The sequence below is a fragment of the Notolepis coatsorum genome, assembly GCF_963971535.1.
Source record: "Notolepis coatsorum genome assembly, chromosome: 20".
NCBI lineage: Eukaryota > Metazoa > Chordata > Actinopteri > Aulopiformes > Paralepididae > Notolepis > Notolepis coatsorum.
Genome location: NC_140184.1, coordinates 12,351,980 through 12,379,756, shown reverse-complemented (window position 1 = coordinate 12,379,756; position 27,777 = coordinate 12,351,980). Strand labels below are relative to the sequence as shown.

At 45.1% G+C, this 27,777-nt stretch overlaps 1 pseudogene across 1 annotated transcript in view; it reads right to left on the bottom strand.

Moving 5' to 3' along the window:
* LOC311247056 (C-myc promoter-binding protein-like) overlaps positions 1-27,777 on the bottom strand; it is a 102,809-nt pseudogene that overhangs the window by 18,028 nt on the left and 57,004 nt on the right. Inside the window, exons 14-21 of the transcript XR_014621009.1 lie at positions 25,928-26,056; positions 25,099-25,191; positions 16,031-16,147; positions 15,181-15,324; positions 13,018-14,234; positions 11,933-12,158; positions 11,305-11,399; positions 7,390-7,565 (exon numbers count right to left, since the gene is read on the bottom strand). The product of XR_014621009.1 is annotated as a C-myc promoter-binding protein-like (transcript). The remainder of the gene's footprint in view (positions 1-7,389; positions 7,566-11,304; positions 11,400-11,932; positions 12,159-13,017; positions 14,235-15,180; positions 15,325-16,030; positions 16,148-25,098; positions 25,192-25,927; positions 26,057-27,777) is intronic.

The following is a 27,777-nucleotide window of genomic DNA, read 5'->3' as shown; positions in this document are numbered from 1 at the left end:
CAGTACCCAGCGTTGGATCAATAAACACGATCGATATTTGGAATGGCAATCAGGAATTGGAATAATCTTTTTGGAGAACATCTGATCTGAGGTAAGGAATCTATTTGACCAGTCTTAGGATAATCAGAGCTTTTTTCACAGAGATATCAACGTGTGCCCTATGTGTGTGTGTGTGTGTGTAGCTGATCAGGAAATGAGAGAATTGATTTTTCAGCCCGCTTCTGTGGCGTGCATAAGTACACATATACTATCGATAATCTAGCGTTTATTTGAAAACGATTCATAAATGGGCCGAAAAATTACAACGTTTTTTGTGTATTCCAGAATATTCCAGTAAAGGGCGTTTATCACAGAATCTTTATATTTTCCTGAAACTTTAAAAAAAATTGCGTTTTTCAAAATGGTATAAAACGGAAATGAACCGATTAAAAAACAATCTGTTTCGACAATGTTGACTGCAAACAAGTCATTGATAAGCGACGGCCAGATTAGACACATAGGCATAATTTAAGATGTAGTTTATGCGTTCGCAAATATGAGAGCGCTATCATTAAAGTGGGTGGTGGCACGGAAGCACTAAATTGTGCGCCCCCTGCTGGCATTGAAAGTGTTAATAGCTTTAAATTTTTTTTATCAAAATTTTTTTTTTTTTTTTTTATACATGAAATATAAAACAAGACACCACACAATACAATAATAATAATAATAATAATAATAATAATAATAATAATAATAATAATAATAATAATAATAATAAGAGACATGACTTCACAGGACAATAATAACATTAACAATAACAATAATGAATGAATAATGATGAATAGAATCACAAAAATAATAAATAGACGTAAAAACCTAAATAAAAAAATACTACAGACACCACATAATACATTTCCTCCCCCACTCACGCCGCCCCCACCCCAGGACCCCCGCCCCCCCCAGTACCAACATCCCGACCCTGCTCTGCTGATAGATAGATGCCTTAACCCTCTCGGCTGCAGAGACCCACAGCGCAATGCTGGCCTGTCCAACCCCAATTACACGTGCAGTAGAGATTTCCATATAAATGACATCCAGCAGTGTCAGAGACCAATTAATCCATTAATAGCTTTGTATACTAAATGCCAAGTCCGATATGAGATTCATATTTGTCCGAAAATATGGTTTAGTACACATTGATACAAAAAATAATAATAAGAAGAAATGCAGTATTTGCTTTATTTTTCTTAAAACAAACATGCTGCCGGAGTGACTCCCAGCAGCAGCTCTTTACATGGTGAAGGAGTCAAAGGAAAACACTACCGGGGCTAACTATGAAGTGGAGACGCTAAACACGGAAATACTTTTGGTGAGGGTGAATTTGTTAGTTTCAAATTAGTATTAGTATGAATTTGAATTAGTATTCAAAACGTATGCCGTTGCTGACGATCAGAGCATCACAAAACGACCCCCCCCCCCCCCCTTTGATGCCTTCATGATGAAACATAATACCTATTATATACCTCTGATTTGGAAATAATATCATGTCCAGTCGAGCAACGCAAACGACTTTTGCAAAATGCACATAGCGCATAAACGCAAACGTATACATGAAGAAATTTACTTTTTTACATGTTGGACGAGAGATAGTGACTGTCAAATGAGCCATAGTATTGTCTCCATAGCTATAATATAGAATATAGATATAGCTCTGCAAACATCGTGACGCACAGTGAAAAATGTCTCTTTTAAAGCGTGGCCCATTGACTACAAGGATGGAGATAATGGCTGGCGCTGAAAGTGCCTGTTCCACCCCCCCAGGGCATAGCTGTCAACCATCACGATTTTCACGGGATTGTCACGAATTTCAACCTTCTTCACGGTTCACGGAATTTGCAAGTTTTTTTAACTTATTAATTTTTACAAAATGGCTGCAATTCCCCTCCGTGACGACAGGTGGCATCAGTGTAGATTAGAACATTATCACAGGAAGTCAGACCGGAAGACGGTTGCGACCCGAAGAAGAAGAACAGCAACCGGATAAAGGAGGGGTTTAGCGCAAATTTATTACATTCTACGATGGACTTGAGAGAGGATTGTGCGGTTCCACCAGCTAAGAAAGCCTGTACCTCACGAAGAGCAACGTTTCAACAATCTATGCTTTTTGTAAAGTATGCCGCGCTGATTTCAATGTCGCACACGGAGGAAAACACGACGTCAGTCAGCATGACAAATCGGCGAAACACAAGCGAGGCATAGAGGCTATGAAAAATGCCCGTGTTATGTTTCCCACCTGTGCCATTGCTCAGAAGTACTCGGCTGGGAAAACGAAAGCCTGTATTCAGAAGTACCCTGCGGATATAGTCTCACTGTTTATCAATCATCAACCAAAACACAACAAGGTTGAAAATGACTCTCCTCCTTCAACTGGAAAAATAGCACACAAACCTATTCAAGGAGTTCATATACACGACTTTTATTCAAATATTGGCAATGTTTAAATAAAACACAAAACAATCCATTCTAAAAATAATGAAAAACATTTAGTGGCCTATAGTTTCTTTGTTATGAAAATAATTTAGTAGTAGTTATATAGTTTAGGCTATTTTGTGAACTACAGGTGCTATATTTATATAATTTTTCAATGAAACCCAAATATGTTGTGGCTACCCTATAACCGGCATCAAAATAGTAACTATTATATTATTACAAGTTCATATGGCATGTATTCCAATACCTACCCGCAACAATTATGGTCTCTGAACATAGTCTTGCTTAATCTGCCAGTTGTTTACAGGGATTCTCAGGGTTAATCGAGCGTTTGAATTAATTTAGAGGCCCGCTGCGCGCTCTCTCTCTTCTCCTTCCATTCACTGCACTTACACAAACTCTCAGTCAGGGGAGTAATGGGCCCCGCCAACACAGAATATCCTCATAACCTGCCCCATGGTCCCACAGGAAACTTAATAAACATTTATTTTTTACAGTTTACCCTTGAAAACTTCAGATTGTAGAATGGCTGGGTACATACAGGTTTTGACCAGCAGATGGCAGCGATGAGGCAGCTCCATTGGGAGGGGGCGGGGCCGGGAGGGGTCGGGGGAAGGGGCGGGCTAAAATGTTCACGTTTTTTCACCTGCCAATGTTGACAGCTATGCCCCAGGGTCGCCTATTCTTTAATCGGAGCCGAAGTTAAGGTTAGGGTTAAGGTTAGGCATTCTTTCGGAGTTGGTTAAGGTTAGGGTTAAGGTTAGGCATTATTTCGGAGTTGGTTAAGGTTAGGGTTTGTCGCAGAGAATGCCTGTCTGTCTTTCTTGACATGGAGGATGCAGCCTATTTCCGCACTGCCGCTCTCTCGCGCTGCCGCGGTCACATGGGCGTCATGGCCAATCAGAGAAACGCGACGCACTCTTCGGCTGGGATAAATATAGACGCCCCAGGGTCGGTACCGACCCCTAAATGACATTATGATCATAGATCCATATTTTTCAGAGTGATGCAAAAAATTTGCGATTTTAAAATCAAACGTTTTCAAGTATTAACATCACTAACATGTCACAAAAGCATGTAGAATGTATATTATCATCAATACGTTAGTTTAGCAATAGGTTAAAAGTGCCATTGGATAGTTTTAACTTCTCGATTTGCTGAAGTCTATTCCAAGACGGCGACCATTTTGGAAAATTTGAATAATGGGAATTGTAGTTCTTTTGCTGCCATTTTGTCGAGGTGATGCATAGCTGTGGATCAGCATTGGAATTTTTCCGAACTACATTTCCCTTCAAGTTCTATGGGGGTTCAAAGTTCAGAGTTTAATTATGAATATGTCAATAACTGTTATTATTTGCGATAATAAGCCACAAAAGGTCAGTTTTTGACAAATATTGAAACGCAGTTAGTTTCTCCTCCCTACTGTTAGCATGTAGGAACAATTAGATCTGAAATTAGTTTCGAAACGGTTGCACTGTGGGGAAAATAAAAAAGTACAGTACATTACAGTAGATATCATTATCTGTTCTTATGCACGCCTGGTGATACTAAATCCAAATTGAACTCGGTCATTTGAAAGATAATATATGTATATATATATAAATGTGCGAATTAGCTATAATAAGGTAATGTATAAGCATCTATTCTATATTCTATAATAATATTTCAAATAGCATTGGTCCGGATGGGAGAATTCAGTACTGTATCTACAGAACCTTCGGTTTTATCATCTTCCCTTTATTAATTTCTTTCGATTTTTTGTACACATGATCTCAAGAGGGTACTGAACGAGGTCAGTGGCAGTTTTTTAAGTTTGGTCATTATTATCATGGTGTTATTCACTGTCAAGGATGCAAAGAAAAATCATAATTAATATTCTCCTTTGTTTCATCACAATTTAAGCAAGCCTAGTATCAATATTTCTGACACTGTGAATACATTCCCTGAGGTCCATAGATGTACCTAGATACCAAGAATATGCAAATAGCCCTTGTAGAAGTGGAGCAATATTCCATTTACCTAGGTATATATTTTATGCGGATTTTCACATCGTGTGGAACAGGTTAAGGGCTTCTGACGAGAGGGGGGATTTATATAAGTCCATCTTTTCAGTTCTTCATGCTTCAGTTCTTCATGCAAAAACATATTACATTTTCACTTCTTTGTTAATATAAGTCAAACTCTGTGGGAAGAAAATAACCTGTGGTAGTGTAAATAAGTACGTAAGGCCAGAGCATAAGGATGGAATGGGTTAGAATAAGAATATAATGGGTTAGAATAATGATACCAGAGAGAATAATAATAATGAGATGAGCACTTGGAACAATATTGCACAAAGACCCCCCCCCCCCCCCCCTCCCCCCCTAGTATCTTCAGGTTACCCAATCTGGGCCTCTGGGTAAAAGGTTTGGACACCCCTGGTGTAGAGGCATAGAATAGTAGTGTGTATAATATGTGTTCTTGTAATACAACGTTTGTGTTTGCCGTGTGTCGTGTCTTTGCCTTCAAGGTTGTGTTTTTTTGCAAAAGACACAAAAGCATTCAGTGTACGCAAATTTTAGCTGACGCTTTTATCCAAAGCGACTCACAAGTTCTGTACAACAGGTCAGCAGGGAGGGCACAACTCTGGCAGCCAAGTAACATTGTTCATTAAACGGTGTTGAAACTTGGGTGCTGCAGTGTTGAGTGCATAGTAGTAGAGACTGATTGGCATAATAGGTAGCAATATAGGCAAGGAATATAATTTAGTGGCAAAGTGCATGATAGTAAAAGACAGTACGAAGGTTAGTAGTTTCTTTTGGGTTTTTTTTCTCCTTCATTTCAGATATTGATTGAAGAAGTGTGTTTTTAGTCAACGGCGGAATATTGGTCGGGTTTCAGCCGTCCTGACTGTGGTGGTAAGTTCTTTCAGAACAGTGCAAGTTGCTATATAAATGTATTAGACATTGACATCCGATTGTTGTTGAGAAACATGTTATGTTTGCCCTGTGTGTGTCAGACCATGCATGACCTAAACTATTGGCCAAAGAAGAACTCGGTCCCCTGCGTTACTTCCACATTTAATGTATGCGTTTCTGCACGGAGAGTACAAAGACACGAGCCGATATAGGCCTAAAGTGCCAGATATTCACAAGCTAGGCAAATCAGGCAAATATCCTTTCATTTACGGTTTGTTATTATTCACTAATGTAACTCAGATTCTATAAATACATACTGTGCTGGGGGTCACATTGGAGAGCAGCCTACATTATGCAAGCTCGAGCTGGCAGAAATACTCGCACTATCACTTATCTATGAAGAATAAAACTGTCAGGTATTAAACTGTGTGGGTATCAAACAGGAAAGACTGTCAGGGCCAGCTTTAAAACTGTGTAGGACCCAGGCCTAGAACTGCGCCCTGAGAGGGAGGTTTGCCCTGCATGGGAGGTTCGAAGGGTCAAAGTAGGTATCAAACAGGAGGGAAGGCTGTCAGGTTTTAAACTGTGGATACCAAACAGAGACGGTAAAGACGACTTTAAACTGTACAGTAATCCAGAACTATTTTATTGCACTGTAAAAAAAACTGATTTTCTATCTTACTCTTTTTATTATTGTCTATTTTAAAAACTGAATCAAACCATAAACAAGGTGGCCTGTTGGGATGTTAGATCCTAATGTGAAAAACTGTGATTTTATATGCACTTTATGTGCTCATTTTATGCCTGTCTTTTTTCTGTTAGCCTAGCTTAGCGTCATTCACTGGAAGTAGGTGTGCCAGTGTAGCCTAGTTCCAAACAGTCATGAAATACACTCCAAATACAACTCCAAAACCTTCCTGTAGACATGTTGTGACCTGTGTATTTACCACGTGGAGAAATAACAAATAATAATTCAGACATTTTTGTTTTCTAAGCAGATATATATATATATATACACTCAGAACAATCTTTTGCCAAACCACTGCTGCCTGGGCGCAGTGATTTCATCACCTCAAAAGCCCAGTTTTTCAAAAAGCAACAGGGCTTTTAGGGATCAATAAAGGAACATCTTATCTTACATTAGTAATCAGGCTACAGCTGTGTGACCTGCCTAATGTTTTGATTACTTTACACGGGTCGTATGCAGCTAAGCTTTAATATAGCAGCAGACGGCTGTTTCCTTGAAGACCAGTCCTGGTCGTATGAAGCTATGCTTTAACTCTTTGGACGCCACGGACTTGAGCATCTTTTGTTCCTACCACGCCAACGCTCTAAGAGATAGGAATAAGTGGCAGTGTTTGCAGGGCTATATCTATATTATAGCTATGGATACAATACTATGGCCCATTTGACATCAACTATCTATCGTTCAATATGTGAAAAATAAGAAATCTTTTCATCCATACGTTCACGTGTTATACCCTGGTGAATATAAGTATAGTTTTAGAGTGATCCTGGTTAATCCCAGAAAACGGCGATATGCCGCAATACGTGAATTTCAATAAAAGCGTTGGCGTTTCTCGCCTGGACACGCTACTATTTCCAAATTAAATGTATATAATAGGTACATTTGAACGTAACACAGGGCAAGATATAAGGTTTCAAAGGGTGCTCGATACTGCCACCTGGCAGGAGGCGGCCGGTATTGCACTTTGGCGATCTCAGGATGATTCCCCATGTTAACCCCCCGAGGTCTGTGTGCCTGTAATGAACAGAAATATTGAATAAAAGAAATAACGATGAAAACCCGACTATACTCGGGTCTGGCGCTGAACGGTTGGCGAGATAACCAGACTATCCTCGGGTCTGGCGCTGATTGAGTTAACAGTAGGCGGCTGTTTCCTTGAAGACCAGTCCTGGTCGTATGAAGCTAAGCTTTAACAGTTCCCTGTGTCTCACCACCGCGTTGTATCACTCCTATTTACCCGTGAATAGTATGTGAATGGAGAGAAGTGAAGGGTACCTCCCGGGTCCTCTCATGTCCCTGATCTCCACGTTGAGGAAAGGTAGGAAGGGGTTCCCACAGAAGGGACAGGTGGTGTTGAGGTTGGAGTCGTCTGCAGTCCAGCCGGCCATGATCTCTTCATCGTACACCAGGCAGTCGCAGGTCTTACAGCGGGAACAGCTGGAGATCAGGAGCTGAGGAGGAGGGACAACAGAATGAATGAATAATAGATGTTTACTGTGTGATTTTACCTGCTGCTCACAGTCGCTGCACGACGGACAGTCTTCTCTGAGTCACTCCGCAGGTGTGTAGTGTGGTATGAATGAAGGCGTTTATTTATTTCGAACATACATGAAAAACAAATTAAATAAATAATAAAACAAAAGGGAGAAATAAAGTAATAAACAGATTAAAAAACAAACAAGCAAAACAGTAATGTTCGAAAAGGAGTAGGATGAAGTGTAAACGTATGTATTCCTACCTCTATTATCGTATGCAACTCATATTAGCTTGTTTTCATACAACCCAAATGTCCGCACTATGAAAAGGAAATATTATGAAAAGAAAATATCAGTAATGATACTAATGATAATCCCGCCGAGCACTAGCCCCTGGACAGGGCTCAAGCGGTCAACACAACGCCTCCTCATCCATATACCTCTGAGATATAATCCTTTTATACGTTTTTTTATTTTTATTGTATCCAATCTTATTGTGACATGGATTCCGAATTTTGGATTGAAATGGTTACCGTGGCTAATGAATGGGTCATTTCCACATAACAGTGCTGGCCTGGGGGACCCAGTCCTTCTGCATCTTAAGTCTGGTGAGCGTCTCTACAAGCTAATGCTTGTCCAAACCAGGGGCTGGAAACAGTCGATACTTTTACATGAAGGCATTTCTTCTAATGAGGTACTTCTAGATGTCCCAAAGACTAAAGGCGACCAAGCTTTTGCGGTGGCTGGCCCCAAGCTGTGGAACAGTCCTGCCACTACAACTTCGGTCTGCCCAGACCCTAGACTAGAGATTATTATTATTATTCGCAGCTGAAAACTCACTTGTTTTCATTGGCTTTTTGAGGCTTGTTAAGCCATACATCCGTGGTCCTGTTCATTGCATTGACTTGTGCATATTATATTTGTCTGTTTCTTTATACTGTAAAGCACTTTGGTGCAACTTCGGTTGATATTAAATGTGCTGTATAAATATAAGTGACCTTGACCTTAGTCCAGAGGAATGGAATAGTTCTATGGCAGGGCTGACCACCTCCATACTGTTCACAAAGCACAGTTCCTGCAGTGTGTAAATAATCCAATAAGGAAACTTAGCTACTCTGTATATTACAGTGTACTCTGTGCATTTTATGTCCAAGGAGCCTAATTGACCTACTGTATCTCAAACCCCGCCCTCCTTTCTCAATCCTCCAATCAAAACCTTGTTTGTTAGAGGAAATCACAACAGTTGTGATGGAGGATGAAGAAAGGAGGGCTCAGGGGTTTGAGATAGATCAACTGAGACACAGAGAAGTCATGTATTCTGATATAACGTTGAGGGTGTATTCAGTGTGGTTCCACCTCCACGTAGGGCTGAGCCCAAACGGTCGGACCTTCGTTCGTTACGTTGGCATTCGAATTCTAAATCAACATTCGAATTTAGAATATATTTTTTTAAAGATTTATATAAAAAAAAAGAAATTATGTGTCTATTCATTCTGTTTAAACCAATGGGGTTTTTCTTCACAGTTGCAGATAAAGATTAGGCTACACTAATATTATACTATTAAAAAAAACGGATGAGTTATATTCATTAACCCTTTCTCCGCCGGAAACGGCTTACGACGTGTTTCAAGTTCATGCGAATTCTGCCAGATCACGGCGTACGACGTTATTCTGATCATATTTCATATTTTCGCCATGGTATTCATATTTCCATCACGGAGGCTGGTCTGATGCTGTCTGAGCCAGCACAACTCTGCAACGCTTCAATACTGCCACCTGGTGGCTGATCGGCGAGTTGCAACCGGAAGTGGATCTCTTGTGATCCCGGTGCGTCTCCCTATTCCGTCCGGCCACTCGTATATCGTCGCGGGACTCAATACACACACCGTGGATATGGATCATTGCCATAACTCAATAAACAACATGATTTGGGCGTGTATTCGTATTATACAAACCGGAAATAGATCGCCTCGATCCCCATCACATAACTGGGATCTGTTTGCTCCAGTATCATCGCCCAAGGCTAAGAGGAGGATGCCGTGAGTTTCAGTGTTTATCATTATCGATACAAACTGCTCTGATTAATATATCACCCATACTACATGAAGCATTTAACGACTATCACCGAATTATAAACGACCCCCCCCCCCCCCCCCCCCCCCCTCCGTTCACCCGCGCATGATCAGTCATAACGTTTAGGACCATGTACAGTTGACATTTTTTATATAGCGTCGATCGGTATCAAACTGCATTTGATGATCTAATATATGCATTTGTGCCTATATCTCACGTTCTGGGAAATACTGCAGAAAACGATAAAAACATATTTATACTCTAGACCAGACCTGGGCATTGTACGGCCCGCGGGCCGGATCCGGCCCGCGGGATGATTCTGACCGGCCCGCGAATGATTACATGATAATAAAAAAAAATAAAAATAAAATAAAAAAAAATATATTTTTTTAATATTTTTTTTTATTTTATTTTTTTACTTTTTTTTTCATGTCAACGTTCACACGCACAGTATACGCTTAGGAGACATGCTCAGAAGATGTTGGTTCTCTTTGGATCCACCTACATATGTGAACAGACATTCTCAGTCATGACGTTTACCAAGTCCAGGTACAGATCCTCTCTCACTGATGAACATCTGGCAGCTGTGCTTCGCATCTCCACCTCAGACATGCAACCTGACTTTGATGGACTTGTTAAAGCTCAACAGAGACTGGATTTCTCACACTGAATGAAAAAAAAGAACTGAAGAACACTAAAATGTGGAAATATAACAAGTGAAATGGGACACTTGATATTTTTTTTTCTTTTTTTTGCACAGTTTTGAAAACATAAAATGTTTAATATAGGCATGTAAAGTAAAAAAGGCTACAAAACTGGGACACTTTTCTTTACACAGTTCAGTGACATGTCTTGTTTATTTTTGCTATAAGATTATGTGATGTCTTTAGAAAGCTAAGAAAATCCTTGTTTCAATAGTATATGAAACTCAAAATTCCCTTTGTTATTAATGTTTCACATTTTGTTTATCATTTTGGAAATAAATTCTATTTGAATAAATGATATTTTTGAAAGCTATAACCTCACCTTTTAATTGCCAAATAATAACATACACTCTTACCAGGGGTCAAAACAATGCCATTTACTGCTTTTTATATAGAAATAAAATGTATATTATGCATAATTGAGTTTGGAATTTTGGCCCGGCCCCCCAACATATTTTCAGTTGCTCATTCGGCCCCCCGGGAAAAATAATTGCCCACCCCTGCTCTAGACGGTATTTTCGTATGAATGTGTGAATGAAAAAGTAAAACGTTCCTACATCCTGAACAATAGATAATCGATGTTGAATGGGCCATAGTAATGTCAATTTAGCAATACAATTTAAAAAGTTATGGCCCTGCAAAGAAGGTGAACATCTCCATAGACTTACAGTGCTGGCAGAGATCAAACAGCGATGGATATATAAGCGTGGCAGAGAATGTGTTAAAGAAAGTTGATTTAATTAAAAAAAAAATACTAATTTAATCAAGATTAATCACTTTATTCAAATTGAGGATTTAGTTTGAGGATATTTATATAGAAAACATTTTTTATTTAGAATTATTCTTTTTTTGAATATATATTTTTTTTAATTAATTAAAAACGAAAGTTCGAACGTCCATTTGAAAAACCCTGACAGGCTTCGGGGAAACAGCCTCACCTCCACGGCGTAGTTGTTGAAGACGCTGGTGTTACTGGTGTAGCGTGAGGAGCTCCGCTCTGACTGGGGGAAGCCGGGTGGAGAGAGGACACCACCTGGACACAACGAGAGACACATTAATATATCATATCATTATGTGAAAGAAAGAAAGAAAGAAAGAAAGAAAGAAAGAAAGAAAGAAAGAAAGAAAGAAAGAAAGAAAGAAAGAAAGAAAGAAAGAAAGAAAGAAAGAAAGAAAGAAAGAAAGAAAGAAAGAGATAGAGAGAGTAAGAAAGAAACAAATAGAGATAGAAAGAAAGATAGAGAAAGATAGAGAAAGAAAGAAAGAAAGAAAGAAAGAAAGAAAGAAAGAAAGAAAGAAAGAAAGAAAGATAGAGAGTAAGAAAGAAACAAATAGAGATAGAAAGAAAGAAAGAAAGAAAGAAAGAAAGAAAGAAAGAAAGAAAGAAAGAAAGAAAGAAAGAAAGAAAGAAAGAAAGAAAGAAAGAAAGAAAGAAAGAGAGAGAGTAAGAAAGAAACAAATAGAGATAGAAAGAAAGAAGAAAGAAAGAAAGAAAGAAAGAAAGAAAGAAAGAAAGAAAGAAAGAAAGAAAGAAAGAAAGAAAGAAAGAAAGAAAGAATGCATTACCAGGGTAGAGAGGCGGGAGCCTCCCAGAGCTGGAGGCCATCGTCGGGCTGTCCTGTTTACTGCGGAGGGGGCTGCGTCTGGGGCTCTTGCGAGGGCCCATGGGACCGTTCCTCTGAGGGGACATGAGGGGGCCGTCTGGCTCCGCGCAGCCCTCCTCCTCCAGGGAGGAACCGTCTGGGTCGGCCATGCCCAGGGAGGACACGCTCAGGCGGTCGCTGTTACCATCCTGCGGCAGGCGGGAGAGAGGATGCATTAAAGTCCCAGCGGAAAACGGCTAGCAGAATGCTACGTGATTCAGCATATTCACATGTTTCCTGTAAAAACACAATGCTAGGTATATTGATTGGCGTTTACAGTAGCCAATAGTGCTGAATGTGCATTACAGTCGACCCCATTGTCTAGTAAGCTAACGTTAGCTGGCTTAATGTAACAGGCTATCGATTATCAAAGGACTGGCTGGTCATGGATTATCAAAGGACAATAAGAAAGACCCTGGGAATATGGGTATGAAGCATGGCTCCATGCACGTTATGAACGTTATGGCCCCATGGCTGTTTTGTGGGCTGTTTCAGACAAATTAACTAAATTATTATGCATGCTTTTTTATTGCCATTCTAGTGTTGATGATCAATGAGGAATAACAAAAACATATTAATGTAAACAAGCTCCTAGTGTGAATCATGGGGGGCTTGGCTGAGTTTCTGTCCTCACGCTCATCTTTATTCTCATCTTACACTCCAGGGTGGTGCTGGAGTATGGGAAGCTTCTTGCCCTACTATGTCTTGGAGAATATTTAACCCATTACACACATCCGCGGAACTATTGTATAACATGCTTAGATATCAGGTATTTTGATATCTGAACCGGCTACAACATTTGCCAATTCAGAACTAAGTCTATACTCTGTTTGTTTATGATTCAGACACCAGTATTGAGTGAACAGAAAAGTAGACTGTCATACACTAAACTCGCCACAAGAGGGCAGGTGTTGTAGTACTATGCTTTCAGAGATTTCTACACACCGTGTTGCATCTGATCGACTACGACGTTCCAACACGACACACAGCGAGCGACCCTCTCCGTACCTTGCTGGGCGTGGTGTAGGTGGCCAGGCGGGAGTACCAGCGGCTCGCCTTCTCCGCCACGCCTTTCCCCGCCGAGAACACGCTGCTCCTGAACACGTCCAGCGACGGCGTCAGCAGGGAGTCCAGGGCGAAGGAGGAGGAGGAGGGCGAGGGCGACTCCGGGCCCACGGGACCGGCCCTCTCCTCCCTGCGGGGGCTGGGCGTGGCCGTGGTGCTGCTGCTGTAGCGCCCCCTCTCCTCCCTGCGCGGGCTGGGCGTGGCCGTGGCGCTGTAGCGCCGGCTAGGGGGGGACGACCACAGGCCCTGCTGGCGCGCGGCGGCGGGCTGGGAGGGCGAGACCTGGTGGCAGGTGCGGGAGCGCGGCACCCCTCCCGTGCCAACGGGGGAGGCGGGCGGGAGGCTGGCCCTGCGCGGGGCGGAGAGCGAGGAGGAGGAGGAGGAGGAGAGGGGGTGGAGGAGGGGGCTGGAGGGGTCCTGGCTGCTCAGGGGGCTCCCCATGTGGCTCATGTAGAGCTCTATCTCCCGGGCCAGGTCCCTGCGGGCGGTGGGCGTGCCCGTCTCGCTGTGCTCCGCGTCCTCGTCGGGCTGCTCAGACGCCGCCGCCAGCAGGGAGAGCGGGTCGTACCCTGTCTCGATGCCCGTGCGCTTGGCCGCGCCCCTCGACCCGGCCAGGGGGCCCACGGCGCCGAGGCTGCTGCTGCGCTCCACGGGCCTCTTGCGCGGGTCGCGCGCTTTAGTGGCACGGAGCTCCGGGGAGGGCCCGTCCAGGTCCAGGTCCTCCAGGTCAAAGATGCCGTCCATGTTGTCTTTATCCTCGTCGCTCGGGTCCCCGTCCTCTTCCTCGCGGCGCCCGCGGCCCGGGGCGCCGCCCGCCTTAGAGCCGTCCGGCCCGCCCAGCGCCAGGGAGCGAGGTCTCTTGGTCTTGCTGAAGTTGGCGCCGGCGAGGATCTTAGCGTCGGCGCCCAGGTTCTCTGCGATCCTGGCCGGGTCGGTCTCTCCCTGGCTCATGCTGAGGCCCAGGACCGTGGAGCCGCTCCCACCGCTGCCCACCGTGTCTCCGCTCAGCCTGCGGGTCCTCTGCCAGTCCAGAACCGAGCCGCTGCCGGCGCTGCCCACTACCTCCTCCAGGGCACTCCTGTGTCTCCTGCGCAGACTGTTGGTCTGGACCACACCGATCTCCTCCAGAGAGGAGCTGAAGAGGAGACCTGCTACGTGACCTGGGAGAGGAGGGGGGAGAGGGAGGGGGGAGAGAGAGGAGGGAGAGAGCAGGGAGGGGGGAGAGAGAGGAGGGAGAGAGCAGGGAGGGGGGAGAGAGAGGAGGGAGGGGGGAGAGAGAGGAGGGAGGGGGGAGAGAGGAGGGAGAGAGAGGAGGGAGAGGGGGAGAGAGCAGGGAGGGGGGAGAGAGAGGAGGGAGGGGGGAGAGAGAGGAGGGAGGGGGGGAGAGAGGAGGGAGAGGGGGAGAGAGGGGGGAGAGACAGGAGGGAGGGGGGAGAGAGAGGAGGGAGGGGGGAGAGAGGAGGGAGAGAGAGCAGGGAGGGGGGGAGAGAGAGGAGGGAGGTGGAGGAGGGAGGGGGGGAGAGAGAGAGGGAGGGGGAGATAGGAGAGAGAGAGCAGGGAGGAGGGAAATGAGAGAGGAGGGATGGGGAGAGAGAGAGAGAGGGAGAGAGAGAGAGAGCGGGGAGCAGGGAGGACGGGAATGAGAGAGAGGAGGGAGAGAGGAGGGAGGGGGAGAGAGAGATTGTGGCAAAAGCATTTATACCAATACGATAGAAGACTATGCAATAACTATATACTACATTAATACTATATAGGGGTGCCAAACTCAATTACCAAGGGGGCCGAAATAAAAAATACAAATTAATTTATACACATTATTTATTACATTATACATTTATTACATTTGTGCGTACCAGCTCAATGCACTTATGTTCATTCTCTGGTGCATCAATAAATACAAGGAAGGTTATTTGTTTAAATGGTGGGTAAGGAAGCGTTGGCTTATTATAGATTTTCTTTCACAGATTTAAATGACATATACCGGTATTAGGATTCAATTAATAATTAAGAGTTTTAAGATGAGATGGAGTCAGCTGAAAAAGCCAGGACCCGCGGGGCCTTGATACTATACACTATTGTTTTTACAATGTCTCGTTCTATATTTACCGGTGCTCGCTGAGCTCTTGGACTCAGGGTTGTCGTAGGGACAGTTGCTGCGGACGATGCCACAGGGCTTGAGGGGCGGTTTGACCTCCATGTCCAGCAGGGGGAGACAGTCCCCGCTGCCCTTGGTGCTCTCCGTCTCAGACACTAGACACACACACAGAAAACACAACCGTTAAACACACCAATAACGAGTACACAGCTTCCGACACTGCACCTTAAAGTCCACTAGAGGGCACTAGAAGACAAGTCCAAAAAAGGGCACTAGATGACAACATTTCTTTTGTAGTAACAGTCCCAAGCAAGATCAAGGGGCGTCGACGTCAAGGTTGAAAGGAGAGGAAATGTACTCGTGTCTGGTCCAAACTAAGCCTCTCTGTAGGAGCCACATTCTAGGATGAAAATTGTATCTGTATTGCCCCATTAGGCATATCGTTTATTATGGTCTTTGTGCTTTGCGTTTATTAATAATATGTCATAATGAATTCCAAGATGGAGACTTATCTGGTCTACTCCCCTTTTTTCCCCACGTTCCCCCTAACCACTCCCCCTAACATGACAGGTAGTTTTGAGTTCAGGTAGGCCCCAGGTAGAGCGGTACCATATCGTTCTTGACCGCACTTAATTGCCAGTTTACGCTCATTTACCAAACCCTTTTTTGTTTGTTTTATAGTTATAGGCAGCTATTGGGGCTGTTGTGATAATACATCATTCGCTTTCAAATAAATCCTTACATCGGATCTTTATCATCATTGCAATTCGGAGCGTGTCGGACTACCAACGCATTACCTGGAGCCTCAAGGCAACTTTGGTTGGTAGGATGTCCGTTACACACAGACTGTTGGCTACTCACGGGAGCTGCCGTCACTCTCCTTCTTGTCCTTGTCGGGCCCCTGGTCCTGGGAGGCGGGGTCTCCTCTACGAACCTCCTCTTTGGACAGCGAGTTGTAACCCAAGTCTGACTGGTCACCTGGCGGAGCGAGAGACAAGAGAGTGTAGTCGATTTCTATGACCCGTACATAATAATATATGAAGAATACAGAAATAAGGAACACGGCAAGCTGGGTTCAATTGGAATCTCTGCGGTAGAGGAACTGTTTATCCAATCCAATCCAATCGACTTTATTTATATAGCACATTTAAAACAACAAAGTTGACCAAAGTGCTGTACAAGTCCACAAACATAGGATAAAACATAAAATTTTTATAAAAGCACATAATTAAACAGTACAATATGTCACATAAAAAAGGCCAGTCTCTCAAAAACGGTTTAAAAAAACAAAAGCCAGAGCAAATAAGTGTGTTTTGAGGCGTGATTTAAACACCTGCAGAGTGGGGGCCTGCCTAACATGCAATCTGATTCAACAGCAATGAATCCACAAATGTGTTTGAATGTTTGAAATGTCCTTTTCATCAAACCCATATGCGTTTTGTAAGGACATAAATGTGTAACCTATTTTATATAGGATTTTGGTGTATATATATGGCATTCTGCCACCACAAGAGGAAGTTACATCCTAAACAGAATGACGTCATTCACACACATTTACATTTAGTCATTTAGCTGACGCTTTTATCCAAAGCGACTTACAAGGTCTGTACGACAAGTCATCAGGAAGGGCACAACTCTATCAGCTGAGTAACAATGTTCATCAAAGTGTTGAGTGCTAATAGTGTAGGTTAGTATATTAGGACAAGTGCAGGACAGTAAGGTTAGTTAGGGTTACAAAAAAAATTCTTCATTTCAGATAATGGTTGAAGAAGTGGGTCTTTAGTCAACGGCGAAAGATTGGACGGATTTTCGGCTGTCCTAACTGTGGTGGGCAGTTCAAACACACAACACGCGTCTGAGTGGGGGAAGTGAATGAGGCGATAATCGGGCAGAGCATGTGAGCGGCGCGGAGCGGCCGAGAAATCCGCTCTTCGCTCTAGACGGCACGTTCCGCTCTCATTGGCTCATGTTGGCCCGCCCCCCCTCATGTTGGCCCCCCCCCCCCCCCCCCCCAAGTCGCTCACCGCTCAGCTTCATTTGCGCAGAAGCGCTCCCCGCTCCACAGTTCGCTCAGCAGTTTTTTTTTATTTTTTTTGGAGCATGATGTAAATTAGCTTGATTTGACCAAACTACAACAGTCTGGGCCCCTTAACACTATGATCGCCGGGGACGAGTTAAGACGTCATTCCTAGCCATGCTCATTCTGTCGAAGATGCCGTAACTCGTCTTTGATGTCAATATTTCAAAAATCTGTCATCGAAATCATATTTCCTTTCCGGAGCCCTGAGATGTACTCAACTGTCAACTGTCTAACGGTTCGAGAGCGCCATCTGGTGGCCGATCGGCAGATCGGCCAAGAGGGAGGGGCGCGCCCAACAGGAAGTGCCCATCCATATTTCGTCCGGGCACTCGCGATCGGTAGCCGGACTCCATCTCAACACACTGGATGATCAATCGCTCGCCCTAACTCAATAAACAACGTTATTTGGACGTATATAGTGTTATACAACCCGGAAATGGTTCATCAGGATCAACATCCCATAATCGAAAACGGTCTACTCCACACTGATCGTCCAAACGGCGCGAGGAACATAGGGTAAGATTCAGCGTTATTTTCTAACTTATTCCATATAAACTGCTATGATGAACATATGACCCACTCTGGATGAATCATCTAACGCTGCCCACGGAATTATAAACGATCCCCCGCCCATCCGGTCATCATCAGATCACACGTAGATCATTCTAGAAGTACGTCCAGTTGAAATTTTTCATCTCGCGCCGATCGCTACCAAACTGTATTTCATCATCAATATAATGCATTTAGGAGCTATAAATCACGTTCTGAAGAAAGCTGCAGAAAACGATAAAAACATACTTATACTTTAGACCATATTTTAGTATGAATATGTGAATGAAAAAGTTTAACGTTGCTACACCCTGAACAATACATATAGGACATTGAATGGGCCATAATAATGGCAATGTAGCAATATAATTTAAAAAGTTATAGACCTGCAAAGAAGGGGAACTTCTCCATAGACAAATAGAGCTGGCGAGGGATGGTAAATTATGAATTTAACCCATGGCGATTAAAGTGTTAACAATTGTTTGTATTGAGCAGATCCCATTCACGTTAGCATGTAAGCTAACAACAGCGCTCTTTTTGAGACTAAACTCCGCTCTTGGTGGTACATTGTGTTGATGACTCTGCACCCCCTGGGCCCCTTAACAATTGTTTGTATTGAGCCGTATTGTACCCATTCTGCAATGTTAAATAACGTTTATCCATTCAACTAGCTAGCTACTATGCTAAGATAGCTAGCCTAGCCGCAATGCTATGGCCGATCCCATTCATGTTAGCATGTAAGCTAACAACAGCGCTTTTTGAGAGACTAAACTCTCCGCTCTTGGTGGCACATTGTGTTGATGTTGGTTTCGTTTCATCAATAAATGAGGCAGAACACAGTGAATGTATCCTTTTTTTTTTTATTGCACTTTGTTTGTTTCTCACTGAAAATAAATGTTGCGTTCACCCAGGTCCCGAGGTGATTTAAAGATGGCGGATTCGACTTTGACTTAGCAGGATGTGTAGTGACGGTTCACCCTTCTGATTGGTTAAAAATTACCTTCATGTTTGTACATCGCCACCTACTGCTCTGGCATTGTACTACATGTATATTACATCAGCACTGTGTGATCGTGTGCACTGAGCGGCTGGGAGCGGAGGAGAGCTCTCGCTCCGGAGTCGCTCGGACCCATTTTAAAACCCACTCCACGCTCACTTCAAAATCCACCGCTCCGCTCACATGCTCTGGTGGAGAGAGAGAACGAGAGGAAGAGGTAAAGAGAGAGAGCTAGAGGAAGAGGTAGAGAGAGAGCTAGAGGAAGAGAGAGAGAGCTAGAGGAAGAGGTAGAGAGAGAGAGCTAGAGCAGTGGTTCCCAAACTGTGGTGCGCGCACCCCTTGTGGTGCGCGAGCGACCTCTAGGTGGTGCGTGACATGAAAAGGCTAATGGCGTTATTTTACTAATAAATATATAACTAATATACATTATTTCAAATGGGGATTTTCACTGTGTAAATCATGAAATTCAAGAAACGTTTTAATAATAATAATAAAAAACAATGTCTCGGGCGAGGTGCGCTTCGTCTGTGCTGATGCGCTCCGCTCTGCCTGAAGTCTGTCTCCTCAGGTCTCCTAATATGCGGGCTAACAGCGGGCCGATGACAGTAGCGAGCGCGAGCCAGTGCACTTAATAACTTCCTGCCAAAAGCGCGGGACCAGCGTGGGATTGTGGCACTTACAACATGCAGAGCTGGCTAAAAACAGGGAAACTGTCAGGTGAATCTAAAGTCAATAAAAGTAATAAAAGAGGACAGGAGGAATTGGAGGCGAGAGAAGCGGAGAGCAGCGTTAGAGTGGAGACAGAGAGTGATGATGACAGTGAAATGGGAGTGTGTGGAGCTGGAGCACAGACACAACAGCCCGGCCCTCCACCAAGAAAACAGGGTAAAAAAGACAACGAGACTGGGCGACAGACTGGAAAAAGCAAAAGGAAATATGATGAAAATTATCTGTGTCTGGGCTTCACTTGGATTGGTGATGTGGATCACCCAGATCCCCAGTGTGTGGTGTGTGGTGACGTCCTATCTAACAGCAGCATGAAGCCCTCATATTTACGTCGCCACTTAACGACTAAGCATGCCGAAGTTACTAAAGAACCCCTTGCATTTTTCAAATCAAAATTGGAGGACTTGAAAGGCAGACAAAATAAACTCCAGTTTCATTCATGTGGTGGAGCTAACACAAAGGCATGCAAGGCTTCTTATCTCGCAAGTTACAGAATTGCTAAAAACGGACTACCTCACACACTTGTGGAAGACGTGTGCCTGCCAATTGCCAAATATATGGTTGAATGTATGATTGGAGAGAAAGAAGCAAAAACATTGGATATGATCCCAGTGTCCAACAACACGGTGTCGCGACGCATCGATATGATGTCCGAAAACATCCTGGCTACATTAGTCAATCGCGTGAATAACAGTGAGTTTTATTCTCTCCAAGTAGAGGAGTCCACTGATGTGGCAAATCTGGCCAATCTGTTGGTGTACATTCGGTACATTTTTGAAAATAATTCCCTCTAAGCACAGGTCTAATAATGACAACGATGTGTGTTCTATAATTATGATATGTGTGTAGTGTTCTGATAACGACTATTGGTGAAGCGATGTCGAGATTCATTTGGTTTGGCAGCGAGAGCTAGATTTGTGAGAAGCATGCAACTGCAGAGCCACAGAGCAGACAGTTGTGCGCGCACAGTGCAATACTCCAATTCAGCCATTGGCAATTCAGCTGTTGGGTGGGTGGCGCTGTTGAGCGGTCCCCAGACCGGACTGAGAGCGCCGCTGGCTCTGCGGCTCTGCAGTTGCATACTATTGGTATGTGCTTCGTTGGGACTGGGAGGGGAGATATAATAGTCATCACGCAACGTTTATATTTCACGATAATAAAATTTCTCAGTTATGTGCTTGATATAATTAATACAAATGTCCAATATAACGGAATTCGTTAGCTCATAAAAATGTGATTATAACACACTGCTGTTTATTATTGTCGGGCCGACTGCCCACAGACACCCATTTGATTTAAAGTCAGCAGCAGCACGGAGTCTCGGGACTTATTTATTTATAATTTTTTATGTTTGCATTGGGGGGTGCGCGAGCTAGGTCGGGAGGTGACAGGGGGTGCGCGGCCAAAAAAGTTTGGGAACCGCTGAGCGAGAGAAAGAGCTAGAGGAAGAGGTAGAGAGAGAGAGCTAGAGGAAGAGGTAGAGAGAGAGAGCTAGAGGAAGAGGTAGAGAGAGAGAGCTAGAGGAAGCGAGAGAGAGAGCTAGAGGAAGAGAGAGAGCTAGAGGAAGCTGAGCGAACTGTGGAGCGGGGAGCGCTTCTGCGCAAATGAAGCTGAGCGGTGAGCGACTTGGGGGGGCGGGGCCAACATGAGCGAATGAGAGCGACTCACATGCTCTGCTCTCCACCTCTCCACCTCTCTCTCTCTCTCTCTCTCTCTCTCTCTCTCTCTCTCTCTCTCTCTCTCTCTCTCTACCTCTTCCTCTCGCTCTCTCTCTCTCTCCACCTCTTCCTCTCTCTCTCCACCTCTTCCTCGCTCTCTCTCTCTCCACCTCTTCCTCTCTCTCTCTCTCCACCTCTTCCTCTCTCTCTCCACCTCTTCCTCGCTCTCTCTCTCCACCTCTTCCTCTCTCTCTCTCTCCACCTCTTCCTCTCTCTCTCTCTCCACCTCTTCCTCTCTCTCTCTCCACCTCTTCCTCTCTCTCTCTCCACCTCTTCCTCTCTCTCTCTCCACCTCTTCCTCGCTCTCTCTCTCTCTCCACCTCTTCCTCTCTCTCTCTCTCCACCTCTTCCTCTCTCTCTCTCTCCACCTCTTCCTCTCTCTCTCTCCACCTCTTCCTCTCTCTCTCTCTGCCTCTTTCAAAGCGTTGTCAGGTCTCCAGGAAACCTGCCGTCACACGGCTTTCTCTCTCCTTTCATCTTTGCCGTGAAACTCTGCGGTCGCTCTACTGAATAAAGCACGAGGCTGTGAGGCGACACACAACCACTGGCTCTGCCACGCCCGCCACTTCCTACCCACGTTGGAACTCCTCCCATGACCTGTCGAAGCGACACCCGCTCTAAACCCTCCAGGCGCTCCGCTGTGCCACGTCAGTTCACCCTCCGCTCATCGGCATGCAGCCCGAGGCCTCCCGCCGGGGCGCTATCTCCATAATTAAAATGATTTCCATAAACAAAAAGAATGTGAATGTGATTACTTGGGGATGATTGACATTGACAACTGTCTCTGGGGGGGAGGGGGGGGGGGGGGGGGGGGGGCTACCGTAGGACAGAGACAGAGAGGGATGAGAACTGAGGGGCAGAGAGGAGGAGCGGATGGAGATGAAGAAGATGTGCTGCTGGGTAGAGAGGGAGACGCTCTGAGTGAGAGGGTTGAGTGACGAGCAGGGAGGGTTGAGTGAGAGGGTTGAGTGACGAGCAGGGACGACCCGTGAGTGAGAGGGTTGAGTGACGAGCAGGGGCGGCCGTGAGTGAGAGGGTTGAGTGAGAGAGGGTTGAGTGACGGGCAGGGACGGCCGTGAGTGAGAGGGTTGAGTGACGAGCAGGGACGACCCGTGAGTGAGAGGGTTGAGTGACGAGCAGGGACGACCCGTGAGTGAGAGGGTTGAGTGACGAGCAGCCAGCGCTCGCCGTTTGAACTCAGAGTGGAGTTTGAGGGGGCGCTCGATTTAAAAACCTTGTCGCCACCAAATACGTCCACCGAGAGGGTGCCACTGAAACCGAGATCTCGCTCTGAAATCCCGCGAGACGTGAGGAAGACAACTCAAACTTTTGTTGTTTTGGGAGTGCAGCTCGCTTGGTGTTGTGTAAGTTTGTTGTGTTGGAGGAGTGCAGCTCGCTTGGTGTTGTGTAAGTTTGTTGTGTTGGAGGAGAGCAGCTCGCTTGGTGTTGTGTAAGTTTGTTGTGTTGGAGGAGAGCAGCTCGCTTGGTGTTGTGTAAGTTTGTTGTGTTGGAGGAGTGCAGCTCGCTTGGTGTTGTCTAAGTTTGTTGTGTTGGAGGAGAGCAGCTCGCTTGGTGTTGTGTAAGTTTGTTGTGTTGGAGGAGTGCAGCTCGCTTGGTGTTGTGTAAGTTTGTTGTGTTGGAGGAGTGCAGCTCGCTTGGTGTTGTGTAAGTTTGTTGTGTTGGAGGAGTGCAGCTCGCTTGGTGTTGTGTAAGTTTGTTGTGTTGGAGGAGAGCAGCTCGCTTGGTGTTGTGTAAGTTTGTTGTGTTGGAGGAGTGCAGCTCGCTTGGTGTTGTCTAAGTTTGTTGTGTTGGAGGAGAGCAGCTCGCTTGGTGTTGTGTAAGTTTGTTGTGTTGGAGGAGTGCAGCTCGCTTGGTGTTGTGTAAGTTTGTTGTGTTGGAGGAGTGCAGCTCGCTTGGTGTTGTCTAAGTTTGTTGTGTTGGAGGAGAGCAGCTCGCTTGGTGTTGTGTAAGTTTGTTGTGTTGGAGGAGTGCAGCTCGCTTGGTGTTGTGTAAGTTTGTTGTGTTGGAGGAGAGCAGCTCGCTTGGTGTTGTGTAAGTTTGTTGTGTTGGAGGAGAGCAGCTCGCTTGGTGTTGTGTAAGTTTGTTGTGTTGGAGGAGTGCAGCTCGCTTGGTGTTGTGTAAGTTTGTTGTGTTGGAGGAGTGCAGCTCGCTTGGTGTTGTGTAAGTTTGTTGTGTGTGTGTGTGTGTGTGTGTGTGTGTGTGTGTGTGTGTGTGTGTGTGTGTGTGTGTGTGATGCTGCACAATATCTCGTTATTGCTGCTGCCCAGCTAAAAATCGATGCATTCTCAAGCACTACTCGAGTAATTACTGTGAGTACTCCATCTGGTAAAACGTTGCTCCTGCCCATCCCTAGTCAGAACGAGAGAGAGGGTCAAGTGAGGTAGACAATGATGAGATAAGAAGAAGGGAGAGAGAGAGAAAACACCAGACAGACAGACAGACAGACAGACAGACAGACAGACAGACAGACAGACAGACAGACAGACAGACAGACAGACAGACAGACAGACAGACAGACAGACAGACAGACAGACAGACAGACAGACAGACAGACAGACAGACAGACAGACAGACAGACAGACAGACAGACAGACAGACAGACAGACAGACAGACAGACAGACAGACAGACAGACAGACAGACAGACAGACAGACAGACAGACAGACAGACAGACAGACAGACAGACAGACAGACAGACAGACAGACAGACAGACAGACAGACAGACAGACAGACAGACAGACAGACAGACAGACAGACAGACAGACAGACAGACAGACAGACAGACAGACAGACAGACAGACAGACAGACAGACAGACAGACAGACAGACAGACAGACAGACAGACAGACAGACAGACAGACAGACAGACAGACAGACAGACAGACAGACAGACAGACAGACAGACAGACAGACAGACAGACAGACAGACAGACAGACAGACAGACAGACAGACAGACAGACAGACAGACAGACAGACAGACAGACAGACAGACAGACAGACAGACAGACAGACAGACAGACAGACAGACAGACAGACAGACAGACAGACAGACAGACAGACAGACAGACAGACAGACAGACAGACAGACAGACAGACAGACAGACAGACAGACAGACAGACAGACAGACAGACAGACAGACAGACAGACAGACAGACAGACAGACAGACAGACAGACAGACAGACAGACAGACAGACAGACAGACAGACAGACAGACAGACAGACAGACAGACAGACAGACAGACAGACAGACAGACAGACAGACAGACAGACAGACAGACAGACAGACAGACAGACAGACAGACAGACAGACAGACAGACAGACAGACAGACAGACAGACAGACAGACAGACAGACAGACAGACAGACAGACAGACAGACAGACAGACAGACAGACAGACAGACAGACAGACAGACAGACAGACAGACAGACAGACAGACAGACAGACAGACAGACAGACAGACAGACAGACAGACAGACAGACAGACAGACAGACAGACAGACAGACAGACAGACAGACAGACAGACAGACAGACAGACAGACAGACAGACAGACAGACAGACAGACAGACAGACAGACAGACAGACAGACAGACAGACAGACAGACAGACAGACAGACAGACAGACAGACAGACAGACAGACAGACAGACAGACAGACAGACAGACAGACAGACAGACAGACAGACAGACAGACAGACAGACAGACAGACAGACAGACAGACAGACAGACAGACAGACAGACAGACAGACAGACAGACAGACAGACAGACAGACAGACAGACAGACAGACAGACAGACAGACAGACAGACAGACAGACAGACAGACAGATTTACCTGAGTGGAGGGGGGGCTCTTTAGGCTCAAAGCCCCCCCAGTGTGAGTGGGCCGCCCGGCCCCCAGACCCCACGCTGCCACACCTACGGCCGACTGCATGCGAGGAGGGCACACACAAGCAAGGCCAGAGTGAGGGGGGGGGGGGGTGGGTGTTAGGGAGCAGAGCAGAGCAAGAACACCAGAGAGACATGGATGAGAAACCATCGAGGTGAGACAGAAAGGAGGACAGAGACAGGCCAGAAGGGAAAGAGTGAAAGGAACACGCCAACTTTTTGGGAAATTAGCTTATGTTTTGGCTATTGAGGTGATGAAATCACAGCGCCCAGGCAGCAGTGGTTCGGCAAAAAAATAGTTCAGAGTATAAATAAATAAAAGTATCTGCTTAGAAAACGAACATGTACATTTTTATTTCTTTATTTCTCCACGTGGTAAATACACAGGTCACAACATGTTTACAGGAACGTTTTGGAGTTGTATTTGGAGTGTATTTCGTGACTGTTGGGAACTAGGCTACACTGGCACACCTACTTCCAGTAAATGACGCTAAGCTAGGCTAACGGTGTGGCTGTTCCCTAAGCCTAATGCATGCCCAGAGAAGAAAAGGGTTGTATCAGCTTGTCTAACTCCAGGGTAGATGGCAAATAAGCTAATTTCCCAAAAAGTTGGCATGTTCCTTTAATACGAGAGAGAGGTTGTAGACGAATGGAAGCAATGACGAACGAGGAAAAACAAACAGACAAACAGACACAAATGTGTCCGTGAGGAAAGATGTATAATAAGATGGCCCCCGTGAAAAGCGACAGTTGGGCGGCGGCCATGTTGGGTGTACCTGTGCTAGATCTATCGTCAGTGGGGTCTACTTTGACGGAGTCAGTGGCGTAGGGGCGCTGCTCGGCCAGGTTAGTGTCAGCAGAGCTATCCAGGCTGCCGTGACTCACAGCATCCAGGTCGCTGCCATCTGCCCAAAGACAACAAGGCGTTAAATAAAGGAAACCGGACGCCATTTTGGCTCTGGATAAGGACCGCTGAGTTTTGGGGGGGGGGGGGGCTGGAGTGATTTGCGGTTGGGTGAAGTTGCCCGTTAACACTCTAAGATCTGTTTTGCGATTTTATGTTTTATAGGATCATCTTTAATGATTTAAGTTTTGAGTTTCTAGACAGCAAGCGGATCACAGATCTGAAGCAAAAGGCAACTTCAGCCCCAGCACATGTGTGTAGTGGAGGGTGTGTATCTGTCCTTGAAAGGCTCTTTCAAAAAACAATCAACTTTGGACTCGGACCTGAGAGAGTAAACCTGTGAAGGGTCATGCAGTCTTTCTTTGGTCTACATTGCTACATGTTGGTAAACAGAGTCACTTTTAAAAACGTGCAGGACATGGCGTTGGCGCGCATTCGCTGGGTTTCGGCACTTGCATGCACAGGTCTGGTGAATTAACCCTTTCACTACCACACTACCAAATGGTTAACCCTTTCACAACCACACTACAGAAGTTAACCCTTTCACTACCATTAACACATTCTGCGCCATGCAGTATGCCCATCTTATACCACTCTCTGCCACCGCTGTAAGCCTATGGAGTGAGTCGCTCACCTTCTTTGCAGGGCTATAACTTTTTAAATATTATAGCTATATCGACATTACTACTACCATTCGACATCGGGTATCTATCGTTCAGGATGTGGGAACGTTATATTTTTCCATTCATACATTGTCATGTCAGTACCGTCGAGAATATAAGTATGTTTTTAGACTGTATAGCAGTAATTCCTATAGGCCCAGATGCGTATTACACATAATCGATTGGCGTTTCGTTCCTATACACGCTATATTAAAAAATTCAAATGCATATGATCGCTATACATTATGCTCAATCATGCGTGAAGGAAAGGGGGGGGGGGGGGGGGTCGTTTATGATTCCTTGATTGTCACTAACGGCTTTCTTTAGTACGACACCATACGTCGATCGGATAGATTGCAATGAAATAAATGGACAATCGAGCTGGAAATAACGTTAGATTGCTCTTACCTGTGGCCGATGCGTCTGGTGAAAAAAAATTCCAATTATTTGATGTCGATCTGCTACATCCATTTTCACATATGACACAATAAACGCCGAAAGCATATTGATTCTTGCGTCTCGAAAGCGATCCAATGCACTCGAGGTGTGTATATTGATCCTCGTTACAAGATATCTCTGCCAGAGCTTTTTCCCCGATGCACAGAGCGCCACTTCCGGTTTAGAGTGGAGTGCAACTCGCCCGAAATCCACCAGGCGGCGGTATTGAGGCGTTGAAATATCAGACAGGGTCCAGCTGGCTCCCGGAGCCTTCCTGGATGAATTATGAATTCCAATAGCGAATAAAGAAAATAACGATCATAAAAACGAGTTTACTCGTTGTTGGCGCTATTCGATTGGCGGGCAATAACGAGTAAACTCGTTTTGGCGCAAGATGTGTTAACAGTCTGTAGTGTGGTAGTGAAGGGGTTAACCTTCTGTAGTGTGGTAGTGAAAGGGTTAAATCACAGGTATATTTCCGTTATTCAAGTCTGTGGTTAATAACAAGGGACTGAGAGGTAGACCTTCATGTCTTATGCATCTACACCGTCTTAGTAAGTAAACAAACAAACAAACAAACAAGAAACTCATTCATCATCAACACTGCTCATCCATTAGTTGC